Here is a 13,158-nt window from a genome sequence, read left to right as displayed (position 1 = left end):
GAAGACCAGAAAGCAGCACAAGCAGCACACAGTAATAGAGGTGAGACATGACAAATGCATGGAGTAGGTTCTCTGCATCGGAAGTGGATAGAAGTCGATACATAGAACAAGAGGTGTCCAAACAATGAGGCAAAGTTGCAACAAAAGCACAACTCAGGGAGCATTCATTCTTTCATTAATTTTCTACTGCTTATCCTCACAAGGGTCGCGTGCATGCTGGAGACTATCCCAGCTGTGTTAGGGAATACACCCTGGACTGGTGGCCAGCCAATCCCAGGGCACATATAGACAAACAACCATTCACACTCACATTCATACCTATGGCCAATTTGGAGTGGCCAATTAACCTAGCATGTTTTTGGAATGGGGGAGGAAACCGAAGTGACCAGAGAAAAACCCACACATGCACGGGGAGATCATGCAAACTCCACACAGAAGGTGGAATAGAACTCAAGTTTCCTAGCTGTGTGGCCTGCACACTAACCACTCGACACAGTGCAGCCTACTCAAGGAGCAGTCCAAGTTAAAACAAAAACACTGTAGTTAAAGGGATTCAGGAAAATGACGCGTTAGGTGCTGGAACCAAAAACACGGATGCAGAAACCAGCGGGCAGGTACTCAGTACAATACAGGTAAAAGCCAGAAAGTGAGGGGTCAAAGCGTTGCTTTCACCAGATTGTCCCAATCTGGTGGTTTGCAGCTAGGAGCAGGGATGATAAGTAATCCCAGGGCTATTGGGCTCTGGTGTGCAGAAGAAGCCCGCCTGCTGCCAATCAAGGTGTACTAAAAGAGAAGAGGCAGCAGGAGGCAGCAGAGCAACAACACAGATCATGACAGTTTTATGTAACATGGTAATTGTAGCTTACACTTTTCCCTGGCATAGTAAATCTGTTTAGCATGGAGGGGTATCTAGATCTGCCGTAAAGGCTGGACAAGACACAAAAACACTTAAAACACAATGTTCTGCCAACATCAACTTTTATTGGCACAGAGGACAAAGCCAGTGATTATCTTCCGCTTTCTTGAGATCGTCAATTTTTATTCCAACGCATTCCCCGTGAAACCACCGGTCACATATGTCACATTAAATCTGTCATAATGGGAAAAAATGAAACTGTCAAAATCAACAATTAATGTCCTGTAAATGTAATGTCATTCTGCATTATCAATCTTACACAACCAGTATCACTCTTCACAGTCTATGTAGCTGTGGCAGCAGTAGATGTAGGTGGGTCTTTGGAGGCACAGATCACACACCAGGAATCCATTTGGAAAACTACAAAATCATTATATTTTCAATGAGTGCATTAAAAATGTACCTTATAAATTGATGACCTATTAGCTACCTGATCCCTGCAGAAGTTCAAGGGCCATTGTTTTTCTTTCAGTTCTCATGCTGTCTGTCGTTGTAGAAAACATTATATTGGGGATCCTTAGAAACGTCTGAATAATTTCCTTTGCCAGCTAGACATAATTTTGTTAATAGAGTAGGTTTCAAGTCCAATTATGCTCAATTGTATCCCGTAAATTACCTTGGCTACGATGACACCACAACTGCTGATGGAAATCCTTTTGCAGTGGATGTTTCATCACCGCCCCTTCCCAATCAATATCAATCCAGTCTTTTGCTTTGTGGCGCACCCTTCTCATGTGCAGGTATTCCCTGGAAAAACATGTATTATTTTACATAATGTGAGTTGTAAGCATAAATATTTACTTTAGTTTTGTTTGCAGCCATTTTTGACGCCTTCTTTTCTGCAGCATATCCACTCGGATCTAACAGGTACACTGTTTTTTGTTCCACATGAACAAACTGAAATCATTACACAAATAACTGAGCAACGACTTCAAAAAATATCTGTGTACACCTACATGCAACTACACTGAGCACTAGGGAGAGGACTAGGGAGAGGACTAGGGAGAGGACTAGGGAGAATAGGTAACATATTGTATCAACATACTGTGTGACACCCCTTCACCAGATGGTGCCATCTGCTGTGCGTTAGAGGAAGCACAATCTGCTCCCTTTCTTGTTGGTCAAGACGCAGGGCTCACTGCAGCAAGCCAGAAGGCACAATTTGCCTCTTCTGCTGCTTCGTCAGTGTCTGGTGGAAAAGACGCATCCCGCTTCTGCTCCATGTCATCCTGTTTCCGTCCAGACCAAGGCAATCTCCAGTTTATCTCTTAGTTGCACGTTATCCACCTGCGCTCCTGTGTCAATGCCATGTTTTTGTGTTGCCCTGTTCTGTGCTTGCCTGCAATCGAGTGTCATTCCTCGCATCCCGGGGTTGCGCCACAACACCACCATGCCAATACATTACAAGATGGATGAACAGACAGCAAACACACAAGTCAGGGCCGCAAGTGACAGTTAAACTGCCAAACCCCCCACAACATGCAGTAACGGTCTCATGAAAACCCCTTGACGTGGCCAAGCTTCCTTATTTCAAAAATGTTTTAATAAACAAGGTGAAGGAAGGGTTAATATTAATTAGAACCATACCTTTTTACAAGATACTCAAAGTGCTTCACAATGAAGTAAAGCCATTATCCATTCACTCCTCAGTTACACACAAGTGGTGGAATCAACATCCGTAGCCACAGCTGCCCTGTAGTACACTGCTGGAAAAATGGTTTCCAATTTACGCCTATGGCCTCTTCGACCACCAAGAAACATTCATTCACATTCATACACCAGTGTGGGCCGCTCTGGAGACAAGGTGGGTGAAGTATCTTTGTCAGGGGACACAAGAGCGACTACTGGGTGGAGGGAGCAAGGATCGAACCGCCAATATTCCAGTTTCTGGATGACTGACTAGCTCTACTTCCTTAGCCAATGACACCCAGCAAAAAATATCATCAAGGATTTGTTAAATGTCAAGTGACCCATAATAATTACATAGATTTACATTGGCTTGCATTGAAAAAAGCTTACCTGTGCCTCGGTTTCTTTCCTCGGTTGTGTTTTTGAAATACTTTGACCTGGCAGACTTAGCAGTACTGCTGCGTTTATTCCAGGCCTCCTGATGGTCATCCTCTGGCATTAAATGAGAGTCTTTTTCTCTGTACAGTATTTCTATTGGTAAGTTGTGCTCGTTTAGATGTTCCACATACCGTCCCTGCAGTGCACTGTACATGATGTTCACAAATTCCGCTGGTCTTAAATGCCTTCTTCTCTGTAAAACAGAGTTTTTTACCAGCCCAAACCACATCTCCACATAACAGTTGGTTTCTCTGCTTTTTTTGGTTTGATTAGTTTTTTTGACAGTCTTATCGTATCTTTTAAGATCGCCCAGTGCAATTCCACTCCAGAGAGGAAAGAAGCCCAAGTATTTCCTCAAAAGAATGTCCACAACACCTGGGCAGAAGTATGCATTGGCCTGTCCATTTTTTTCTTGATGAGAAATGTCAGACTAAGCTTGGTCCCTTTTTTGCCAGAAGGCTTTGGTAAAGGGTGACTGATCTGGCAGCTTACGGCCATACTACCCTGAAAACGCCCGATCTCGTCCGATCTCGGAAGCTAAGCAGGGGTGGGCCTGGTTAGTTCTTGGATGGGAGACCGCCTGGGAATACCAGGTGCTGTAAGCTTTATATGGTTTCTGCTCTTGCCTGACAGCAAAGGGCGCTGTTTGACACTTTTTGCCAGAGTCTAGTTTGGCCTGCGTCACCTTCAAATAGGATATTTTCAGTTGACCTGGCAACTTACGGCCATACTACCCTGAAAACACCCGATCTCGTCCGATCTCGGAAGCTAAGCAGGGGCGGGCCTGGTTAGTACTTGGATGGGAGACCGCCTGGGAATACCAGGTGCTGTAAGCTTTTTATGGTTTCTGCTCTTGCCTGACAGCAGAGGGCGCTGTTTGACACTTTTTGCTGGATTCTAGTTTGGCCTGCGTCACCTTCAAATAGGATCTTTTTAGTCGACCTGGCAGCTTACGGCCATACTACCCTGAAAACGCCTGATCTCGTCCGATCTCGGAAGCTAAACAGGGGCGGGCCTGGTTAGTACTTGGATGGGAGACTGCCTCGGAATACATGGTGCTGTAAGCCTTTATGGTTTCTGCTCTTGCCTGACAGCAGAGGGCGCTGTTTGACACTTTTTGCTGGAGTCTAGTTTGGCCTGCGTCGCCTTCAAATAGGATCTTTTCAGTTGCCCTGGTAGCTTACAGCCATACTACCCTGAAAACACCTGATCTCGTCTGATCTTGGAAGCTAAGCAGGGGCGGGCATGGTTAGTACTTGGATGGGAGACCGCCTGGGAATACCAGGTGCTGTAAGCTTTTTATGGTTTCTGCTCTTGCCTGACAGCAGAGGGCGCTGTTTGACACTTTTTGCTGGAGTCTAGTTTGGCCTGCGTCGCCTTCAAATAGGATCTTTTCAGTCGCCCTGGCAGCTTACGGCCATACTACCCTGAAAACGCATGATCTCGTCCGATCTCGGAAGCTAAGCAGGGGCGGGCCTGGTTAGTACTTGGATGGGAGACCGCCTGGGAATACCAGGTGCTGTAAGCTTTTTATGGTTTCTGCTCTTGCCTGACAGCAGAGGGCGCTGTTTGACACTTTTTGCTGGAGTCTAGTTTGGCCTGCGTCGCCTTCAAATAGGATCTTTTCAGTTGACCTGGCAGCTTACGGCCATACTACCCTGAAAACGCCCGATCTCGGAAGCTAAGCAGGGGCGGGCCTGGTTAGTACTTGGATGGGAGACCGCCTGGGAATACCAGGTGCTGTAAGCTTTTTATGGTTTCTGCTCTTGCCTGACAGCAGAGGGCGCTCTTTGACACTTTTTGCTGGATTCTAGTTTGGCCTGCATCGCCTTCAAAGAGGATCTTTTCAGTTGACCTGGCAGCTTACGGCCATACTACCCTGAAAACGCCCGATCTCGGAAGCTAAGCAGGGGCAGGCCTGGTTAGTACTTGGATGGGAGACCGCCTGGGAATACCAGGTGCTGTAAGCCTTTATGGTTTCTGCTCTTGCCTGACAGCAGAGGGCGCTGTTTGACACTTTTTGCTGGAGTCTAGTTTGGCCTGCGTCACCTTCAAATAGGATCTTTTTAGTCGACCTGGCAGCTTACGGCCATACTACCCTGAAAACGCCCGATCTCGTCCGATCTCGGAAGCTAAGCAGGGGCGGGCCTGGTTAGTACTTGGATGGGAGACCGCCTGGGAATACCAGGTGCTGTAAGCTTTTTATGGTTTCTGCTCTTGCCTGACAGCAGAGGGCGCTGTTTGACACTTTTTGCTGGAGTCTAGTTTGGCTTGCGTCACCTTCAAATAGGATCTTTTTAGTCGACCTGGCAGCTTACGGCCATACTACCCTGAAAACGCCCAATCTCGTCCGATCTCGCAAGCTAAGCAGAGGCGGGCCTGGTTAGTACTTGGATGGGAGACTGCCTCGGAATACCAGGTGCTGTAAGCCTTTATGGTTTCTGCTCTTGCCTGACAGCAAAGGGCGCTGTTTGACACTTTTTGCTGGAGTCTAGTTTGGCCTGCGTCGCCTTCAAATAGGATCTTTTCAGTTGCCCTGGCAGCTTACAGCCATACTACCCTGAAAACCCCCGATCTCGGAAGCTAAGCAGGGGCGGGCCTGGTTAGTACTTGGATGGGAGACAGCCTGGGAATACCAGGTGCTGTAAGCTTTTAATGGTTTCTGCTCTTGCCTGACAGCAGAGGGCGCTGTTTGACACTTTTTGCTGGAGTCTAGTTTGGCCTGCGTCGCCTTCAAATAGGATCTTTTCAGTTGACCTGGAATTTTACGGCCATACTCCCCTGAAAACGCCCGATCTCGTCTGATCTAGGAAGCTAAGCAGGGGCAGGCCTGGTTAGTACTTGGATGGGAGACCGCCTGGAAATACCAGGTGCTGTAAGCTTTTTATGGTTTCTGTTCTTGCCTGACAGCAGAGGGCGCTGTTTGACACTTTTTGCTGGAGTCTAGTTTGGCCTGCGTTGCCTTCAAATAGGATCTTTTCAGCTGCCCTGGCAGCTTACGGCCATACTACCCTGAAAACGCCCGATCTCGTCCGATCTTGGAAGCTAAGCAGGGGCGGGCATGGTTAGTACTTGGATGGGAGACCGCCTGGGAATACCAGTTGCTGTAAGCTTTTTATGGTTTCTGCTCTTGCCTGACAGCAGAGGGCGCTGTTTGACACTTTTTGCTGGAGTCTAGTTTGGCCTGCGTCGCCTTCAAATAGGATCTTTTCAGTTGACCTGGCAGCTTACGGCCATACTACCCTGAAAACGCCCGATCTCGGAAGCTAAGCAGGGCCGGGCCTGGTTAGTACTTGGATGGGAGACCGCCTGGGAATACCAGGTGCTGTAAGCTTTTTATGGTTTCTGCTCTTGCCTGACAGCAGAGGGCGCTGTTTGACACTTTTTGCTGGAGTCTAGTTTGGCCTGCATCGCCTTCAAATAGGATCTTTTCAGTTGACCTGGCAGCTTACGGCCATACTACCCTGAAAACGCCCGATCACTGATTGGTGATTGAGTGCAGGTGAGAGTGTGAGCAAACAAGAGGCAACCCTGAGTGTGTACTCCCTGTCTTCCGATTTCTTTTGAAGATTTTTAGCCAAATTTCCGCCTAAAACGTAATATTTGTACAAAGCAACCCCACGCCCCCACCACCACCAACCGCGGCTGGGGGGGGGTGGGTGTCAAATGATGCCGGGGCCTATAAGAGGGAAAATGGAGCGAGCAGAGAAGAAAAGCGTGGACGAGACAACAAATGCAGACAACAAGTATGAAAGACAATTAACAGTGGCAGTGGAAGTAGTAGGACAGGAAAAAGTAACGATGATGGAGATATGTAAGAAAATTAGAGAAGAATGTGGAGGAGTGGTGGGATGCCGCCAAAAATCCCTGACAAAATTCGAAGTTACTACAGAAGACAAAAAAGGAAAGGACCGTCTGCTGGACGGCATCACATTGAAGACCAATAAGATTATAGCGTCAGAAATTCGTAATGATGAGCTCGTCGTCTTGTTCCTTGGCCTTCCAGTGTACATTGAAGATGAGGTGATCCTGAAGAAGCTGGAGGAATGGGGAGTTCAGGCAGTGTCCACCATCAGAAGGCGCATGTGGCCAGGCACCGACATTGCAGACGGAAGGTGCGCTTCAACGAAAAAGTCCGCTCCCTACCATTTGCAACTAAGTTTGAGACCCTCGAGGGGGAAGAACACTTTCGGGTGCTACACGACCGCCAGAGGAAGGTATGCAGATTGTGCATCCAGCCTGGCCACATTATCCGAGATTGCCCGGAGTTTAAGTGCTTTAAATGTGGCGAGCAAGGCCACTACACCAGAGAGTGTGAGGAGAATGAAAGGGGCGATCGCGGCCCATTGCCGATGCAGGCTGAGGCGGTGCTGGGGGGCGGCTTGACAGCAGAGGCGGAGATGCTGGTTGAGGGAGCGCTGGAGAGAGACATGGAAACGCCGGCAGCTACAGTGCTAAGTGAAGGAGAGGAAAAGAGAATGGAGAGGATGCCAACGCCAATGGAGGTGGCAGCGGCGACGAAGATGACAGCAGCAACGGCAGCTGCGGTGACAGCGACGGCGGCTGCGGTGACAGAGACGGTGGCGGAGGAGGCGGCGGCTGAGGCTGAGGCGGCTGAGGCTGAGGCGGCAGCGGCGGCGGCTGAGGCGGCAGCGACAACGGCGGCGGCTGAGGCGGCTGAGGCGGCAGCGACAACGGCGGCGGCTGAGGCGGCTTAGGCGGCAGCGACGACGGCGGCGGCTGAGGCGGCAGCGACGACGACGACTGAGGCAGCAGCGATGACGACGACGGCGGCCGAGGCGGCAGCGACGACGACGACGACACCAGCGACGAAGACGAGGAGAACGGCGGGAGCGGTGACAAAAGCGGAAACAGGGAACGACGGAGCAAAAGCAGGCCCCAGCACGGCGAGGGACGACGACGGGGGCGACGAAGCCACAGGCAGGTGGGAGGAAATGGGCGACCTTTCGAGCCCGGATGAAATGGAGATCCAACAGCTTAAAAGTTACAAGAGGAAAAAAGAGAGAAAACTGTATAGAATGTAAGGTAGATAATTCCCACCCACAAAAGATAATGAATGCCGTGACAATTTCAAATTTAAACATAAACGGCGTCAGAAATATGAACAAACTTGAAAGAGCACTACACAGACTAGACGCGGACATAGTATGCTTGCAAGAGACAAGATGGACAAACGAACTCCTCCCGGAAATACGAAAGAGATGGACAGGGCCGATATTCGTTAACAACAAGACACAAAAGTCATGCGGCGTAGCCATACTCCTAAAAGAGCACTGCGTTGAAAATGCGGTCCAAATACAAACAAACAGCGAAGGAAGAGCGCTAATTGTAGACTTCATGCGGGCCAAAATAAAATACAGGCTGATAAACATCTACGCATCGAATAATGAAATCGAAAGGAAGGCTTTCTTCGAATGGCTGGGCCCCTTATGCATACCAAACACGCTGCTGGTAGGGGACTTTAACGTACGCTGCACCAGGATGGACGCTTGCAGCGCCTCCACCTTCAAACCCGATGTCTCCCGAGCAGCCCTACTCAGCCTGCTAAAAGACAAAAACCTTGTTGACGTGTGGAGGAACGACAACCCCAACAAAAGAGGGTATACAAGAAAACAGGTAGTGCGGAAAAAACTGAAACAGAGTAGAATAGACCTGTGTATTGCAAAGGAAGAAATTATAGGACATGTACGCGAACTGAAGTGGGAGTTTACAGAATTAAGCGACCACGCTATCATGACATTAACCTTAGGGCCCAAAGGGGAGGGGGAGGGCGGGGGAACCTGGTGCCTCAACTCCTCGCTAGTACAAGACCCGGCATACAAAAATAAGATAACCACCCTGCTCCAAAGTGAACTTGTGCAGGAGTTGATGGAGGACGATGCCATCCAAGGATGGGAGACGATAAAGACTTTCATCAAAAAGCAGAGCATAAAATTTGCCAAACGGAAAAAGCAAATAGACAACGAAAACAGAGTAATGCTGGAAAGCAAAATAGCAATAGAGGAAAAAAAGATAGAAGAAATACCACAATATAACATCGAAAAATACATCCAATTAAAAAAGGAAATGGCCGTATACGAAAAAGAAAGGTGCGAAGGCGCAATCATCAGAAGTAAAGCGCTTTGGGCAGCAAAGGGCGAAAAGTACACCAGCTTCTTCTTAAACCTTGAGAAAGAAAAACAGAGGAAAATGTACATAAAACAACTAGAAGACAAAAGGGGCCAAACAACCTCAGATTTCGTTGAAATCCTCGAAATCACGAGAGACTACTATGCAGACCTCTTCACAGGAGGCCAAATCAACGAACAAAGCGCAGATGAGATCATAGAAAGAGTCACCGCAAAGGTGACCGAGGCCGGAAGACGCGCCTGTGAAAGAGACATACGCATAGCGGATATAGAAAAAGCAATTAAAGAACTGCAGCCCCGCAAAAGTCCCGGAAGCGACGGCCTTACGGCCGAACTGTACAAAGCATTCACCGTTACGCTGGCACCCATGCTGCACAAAGTATACCAACGCATGGAGGAGAGGGGAGAGATGCCGACCTCTATGGCCACGGGCATCATCACCCTCATCCACAAAAAAGGCGACAGGGAAAAACTAGAGAACTACAGGCCAATAAGCCTGCTAAATGTGGATTATAAAATACTCGCCAAAGTGTTAGCAAACAGGCTAAAAGGAGTCTTAAAAGAAATTATCTCACCCACCCAGGCGTACAGTGTGCCGGGAAGAGATATCACAGACACAGTGAGAACAGTGCAAAACGTGGTGGAACACATGAAGGAAGAAAGCGGGATAGTGATCAGCCTAGACTTAAATAAAGCCTTCGACAGGGTGGAGCACCCTTTCATATGGAAGACGATGCAAAAATTAGGGGTGGGCAAAAGGATGCTACGATGGCTGCAGCTGCTGTACGGGCAGGCGAGAAGTTGCGTGAAAATAAATGGCACAATGACAGACACCTTCCCCCTGACGAGATCGGTGAGACAAGGCTGCCCGCTATCCGCCCCGCTATTCACCATTGCGGTAGAACCCCTCGCCGCTCTCATAAAAACCACCGGAGAAATAAAGGGAGTGGCGATACCGGGAGGAGGGCGGAGCGTCATCCAACAATACGCGGATGACACAACCCTGACTCTGAAAGACGCCGAGGATGTGCGCAATGCAATGGGATGCGTGGAAAAATACGGGAGGGCAGCGGGCGCAAAAATTAATATGGACAAGTCCGAGATTTTATACATCGGCAACTTTGAGGGACAGAAATGCGATCTGCCGTTTAAGGAGGCACAAGACTGCATAAAGATCATCGGCATATATATAGGCGCAAACGACAAACAAGTGACCAACTTGACATGGACGGGAACCTTAAACAAGATCAAACAGACCGTAAACAGATGGAGAGCACGAAAGCTGACCCTAAAAGGGAGGGTGGTCATCATAAACTCTCTGTTAATGTCCAAACTGGTATATGCCCTGGGAGTGGTGAGCCTGCCCCAGTGGGCAGCGGCCGAAGCAGAGAGAACCATATGCGACTTCCTGTGGGAGGGGAAAGGCGTGCGCATTGCACAAAAAACCCTGATAGGACAGTATAAAGAGGGCGGGCTAAAACTGGTGGACTTACAGACCAAAAAAGCGGCAATCAGAACCAGGATGGTGATAAAATATTTGCAGGGAGAAACAGACTGTGGGTGGAAGCCCTTCTTCCGAGAGACCCTCTTCAAATATGGACGGTGTGGGCAATACAGCCTACTGATGGACCTGAGAGGGAGGCTGCACGAGGGCACCCCCACCTTCTTTAAAGAAGTCATGGAGGCCTGGGGTAGGCTTGTGCATGACTTTGCGTACACAAACCACAAAAAAAACAAAGTGATGAGCCAGCCGGTCTTTCAAAACCCCCAGATCGTAAAGGAAGGAAAAGTACTGGATAACAAAGTCTTCTTTTCAGCAGGACTAAGACAAATTAAAGACTTTGTATATGAGGTCATACCGGGCTTCCTGAGGGAGCAAGCCATTATAGACAGTGTACACGAATATGACGATGAAATACCGGAAAGAACAATAAAGAACGAATACAATAAAATAAAGATGGCCATCCCAAAAGTTTGGCAAAGGCACATAAATAGCCAAGAAACAGGTAAAGAAACAGATGAGCTACCTGGAATTATGCTAAAAACCAAAGAAAAAGAGATCAACATAAAAACATGCACAGTGAAAACACTCTATTGGGCCCTTGTGAGCAAGGTCTTTAAAAGGCCAACCGCTGAGCTCCTCTGGCCGAAAGTGTTCAGCCACATAAAAGGACAGGACATATGGATGATGGGAAACTGTAAATACAACAATCAGGAATGCGCCGACCTGGACTTCAAAATAAAACATAATAGGATATACACAAACGAAGTAATACACCAAATCAATAAAAACGTAGGAAGGGAGTGTAATGTGTGCGGCAGCGAGGTGGAAAGCCTGCTGCACTTATTTGTGAACTGTAAAGAACTGAATGTATTTGTGGACAGACTAAAAGGTACAATGGAGAGGAATTGGAAAAGCGACTTCACCCGAACCGTGAGATGGAAGGAAGAACTCCTGCTTGGCCACAGAGGAGGCCAGCAAGGGGTGAACATCAACCTATGGAACTTCATGTTGAGTCACGCCAGGTACGCTATCTGGATGAGGCGGAACCTTGCAAAGTTCGAAAAAAAAAATACCCGTTTGGACATATTTTGAAGCTATTGTAAGGAGGGATGTGTCATTATGCCGGACCGCTGACCAAGAAAAGTTCGAGAGCTCCTTCGTAGAAGGGAGCGGTCTGATCTTGATAGCAGACAATAACAAAATTGTGTTCAACATATAGGAGGGGAAAAAATAAATAAATAAATAAAAATAAAAATAAAAAAGAAAAATCTTGGACAAACAGGCTGTGCCTGGACTGAGAGTTGTTAATGTGGACGTGTAATAACAGGAAAGAATGGAATAATTGTGTATATAGTATGTTGATGTATGCATATCTGTGACGTACTGTGGTATGTTCAATAATAAAAAAAAAAAAAAAAAAAAAAACGCCCGATCTCGTCCGATCTCGGAAGCTAAGCAGGGGCGGGCCTGGTTAGTACTTGCATGGGAGACCGCCTGGAAATACCAGGTGCTGTAAGCCTTTATGGTTTCTGCTCTTGCCTGACAGCAGAGGGCGCTGTTTGACACTTTTTGTTGGAGTCTAGTTTGACCTGCGTCGCCTTTAAATAGGATATTTTCAGATGCCCTGGCAGCTTACAGCCATACTACCCTGAAAACGGCCGATCTCGTCTGATCTCGGAAGCTAAGCAGGGGCGGGCCTGGTTAGTACTTGGATGGGAGACCGCCTGGGAATACCAGGTGCTGTAAGCTTTTTATGGTTTCTGCTCTTGCCTGACAGCAGAGGGCGCTGTTTGACACTTTTTGCTGGAGTCTAGTTTGGCCTGCGTCACCTTCAAATAGGATCTTTTTAGTCGACCTGGCAGCTTACGGCCATACTACCCTGAAAACGCCCGATCTCGTCCGATCTCGGAAGCTAAGCAGGGGCGGGCCTGGTTAATACTTGGATGGGAGACTGCCTCGGAATACCAGGTGCTGTAAGCCTTTATGGTTTCTGCTCTTGCCTGACAGCAGAGGGCGCTGTTTGACACTTTTTGCTGGAGTCTAGTTTGGCCTGCGTCGCCTTCAAATAGGATCTTTTCAGTTGCCCTGGCAGCTTACAGCCATACTACCCTGAAAACCCCCGATCTCGGAAGCTAAGCAGGGGCGGGCCTGGTTAGTAGTTGGATGGGAGACAGCCTGGGAATACCAGGTGCTGTAAGCTTTTTATGGTTTCTGCTCTTGCCTGACAGCAGAGGGCGCTGTTTGACACTTTTTGCTGGAGTCCAGTTTGGCCTGCGTCGCCTTCAAATAGGATCTTTTCAGTTGACCTGGAATTTTATGGCCATACTCCCCTGAAAACGCCCGATCTCATCTGATCTCGGAAGCTAAGCAGGGGCGGGCCTGGTTAGTACTTGGATGGGAGACCGCCTGGAAATACCAGGTGCTGTAAGCTTTTAATGGTTTCTGCTCTTGCCTGACAGCAGAGGGCGCTGTTTTACACTTTTTGCTGGAGTCTAGTTTGGCCTGCGTCGCCTTCAAATAGG

At 48.2% G+C, this 13,158-nt stretch overlaps 11 non-coding genes and 6 pseudogenes across 11 annotated transcripts; all 17 read left to right on the top strand.

Annotated features, from left to right (window-relative positions):
* The first annotated feature begins 3,469 nt into the window (after window positions 1-3,469).
* Window positions 3,470-3,588, top strand: LOC131120376 (5S ribosomal RNA). The gene has a single exon (XR_009126932.1). It is a non-coding gene; the product is annotated as a 5S ribosomal RNA (ribosomal RNA).
* A 112-nt stretch (window positions 3,589-3,700) lies between these two features.
* Window positions 3,701-3,819, top strand: LOC131123173 (5S ribosomal RNA). The gene has a single exon (XR_009128695.1). It is a non-coding gene; the product is annotated as a 5S ribosomal RNA (ribosomal RNA).
* Window positions 3,820-3,931: 112 nt separating this feature from the next.
* LOC131122189 (5S ribosomal RNA) lies at window positions 3,932-4,050 on the top strand. The gene has a single exon (XR_009128576.1). It is a non-coding gene; the product is annotated as a 5S ribosomal RNA (ribosomal RNA).
* A 111-nt stretch (window positions 4,051-4,161) lies between these two features.
* On the top strand, window positions 4,162-4,280 carry LOC131121461 (5S ribosomal RNA). The gene has a single exon (XR_009127970.1). It is a non-coding gene; the product is annotated as a 5S ribosomal RNA (ribosomal RNA).
* Window positions 4,281-4,392: 112 nt separating this feature from the next.
* On the top strand, window positions 4,393-4,511 carry LOC131120883 (5S ribosomal RNA). Its single transcript, XR_009127427.1, has one exon. It is a non-coding gene; the product is annotated as a 5S ribosomal RNA (ribosomal RNA).
* Window positions 4,512-4,623: 112 nt separating this feature from the next.
* LOC131122324 (5S ribosomal RNA) lies at window positions 4,624-4,732 on the top strand (annotated as a pseudogene).
* Window positions 4,733-4,844: 112 nt separating this feature from the next.
* Window positions 4,845-4,953, top strand: LOC131122004 (5S ribosomal RNA; annotated as a pseudogene).
* A 111-nt stretch (window positions 4,954-5,064) lies between these two features.
* LOC131121892 (5S ribosomal RNA) lies at window positions 5,065-5,183 on the top strand. Its single transcript, XR_009128388.1, has one exon. It is a non-coding gene; the product is annotated as a 5S ribosomal RNA (ribosomal RNA).
* Window positions 5,184-5,295: 112 nt separating this feature from the next.
* Window positions 5,296-5,414, top strand: LOC131122961 (5S ribosomal RNA; annotated as a pseudogene).
* Window positions 5,415-5,525: 111 nt separating this feature from the next.
* On the top strand, window positions 5,526-5,634 carry LOC131123541 (5S ribosomal RNA; annotated as a pseudogene).
* Window positions 5,635-5,746: 112 nt separating this feature from the next.
* Window positions 5,747-5,865, top strand: LOC131122164 (5S ribosomal RNA). The gene has a single exon (XR_009128553.1). It is a non-coding gene; the product is annotated as a 5S ribosomal RNA (ribosomal RNA).
* A 112-nt stretch (window positions 5,866-5,977) lies between these two features.
* LOC131121749 (5S ribosomal RNA) lies at window positions 5,978-6,096 on the top strand. The gene has a single exon (XR_009128245.1). It is a non-coding gene; the product is annotated as a 5S ribosomal RNA (ribosomal RNA).
* A 112-nt stretch (window positions 6,097-6,208) lies between these two features.
* LOC131122011 (5S ribosomal RNA) lies at window positions 6,209-6,317 on the top strand (annotated as a pseudogene).
* A 5,949-nt stretch (window positions 6,318-12,266) lies between these two features.
* Window positions 12,267-12,385, top strand: LOC131120776 (5S ribosomal RNA). Its single transcript, XR_009127321.1, has one exon. It is a non-coding gene; the product is annotated as a 5S ribosomal RNA (ribosomal RNA).
* A 112-nt stretch (window positions 12,386-12,497) lies between these two features.
* LOC131121432 (5S ribosomal RNA) lies at window positions 12,498-12,616 on the top strand. The gene has a single exon (XR_009127941.1). It is a non-coding gene; the product is annotated as a 5S ribosomal RNA (ribosomal RNA).
* Window positions 12,617-12,727: 111 nt separating this feature from the next.
* Window positions 12,728-12,836, top strand: LOC131123796 (5S ribosomal RNA; annotated as a pseudogene).
* A 112-nt stretch (window positions 12,837-12,948) lies between these two features.
* Window positions 12,949-13,067, top strand: LOC131121587 (5S ribosomal RNA). The gene has a single exon (XR_009128090.1). It is a non-coding gene; the product is annotated as a 5S ribosomal RNA (ribosomal RNA).
* Window positions 13,068-13,158: the final 91 nt, after the last annotated feature.

Source organism: Doryrhamphus excisus, chromosome 2 (assembly GCF_030265055.1).
Source record: "Doryrhamphus excisus isolate RoL2022-K1 chromosome 2, RoL_Dexc_1.0, whole genome shotgun sequence".
Classification (NCBI taxonomy): domain Eukaryota; kingdom Metazoa; phylum Chordata; class Actinopteri; order Syngnathiformes; family Syngnathidae; genus Doryrhamphus; species Doryrhamphus excisus.
The sequence above is the reverse complement of the archived record's forward strand: the minus strand, read 5'-3'. Positions and strand labels throughout refer to the sequence as shown.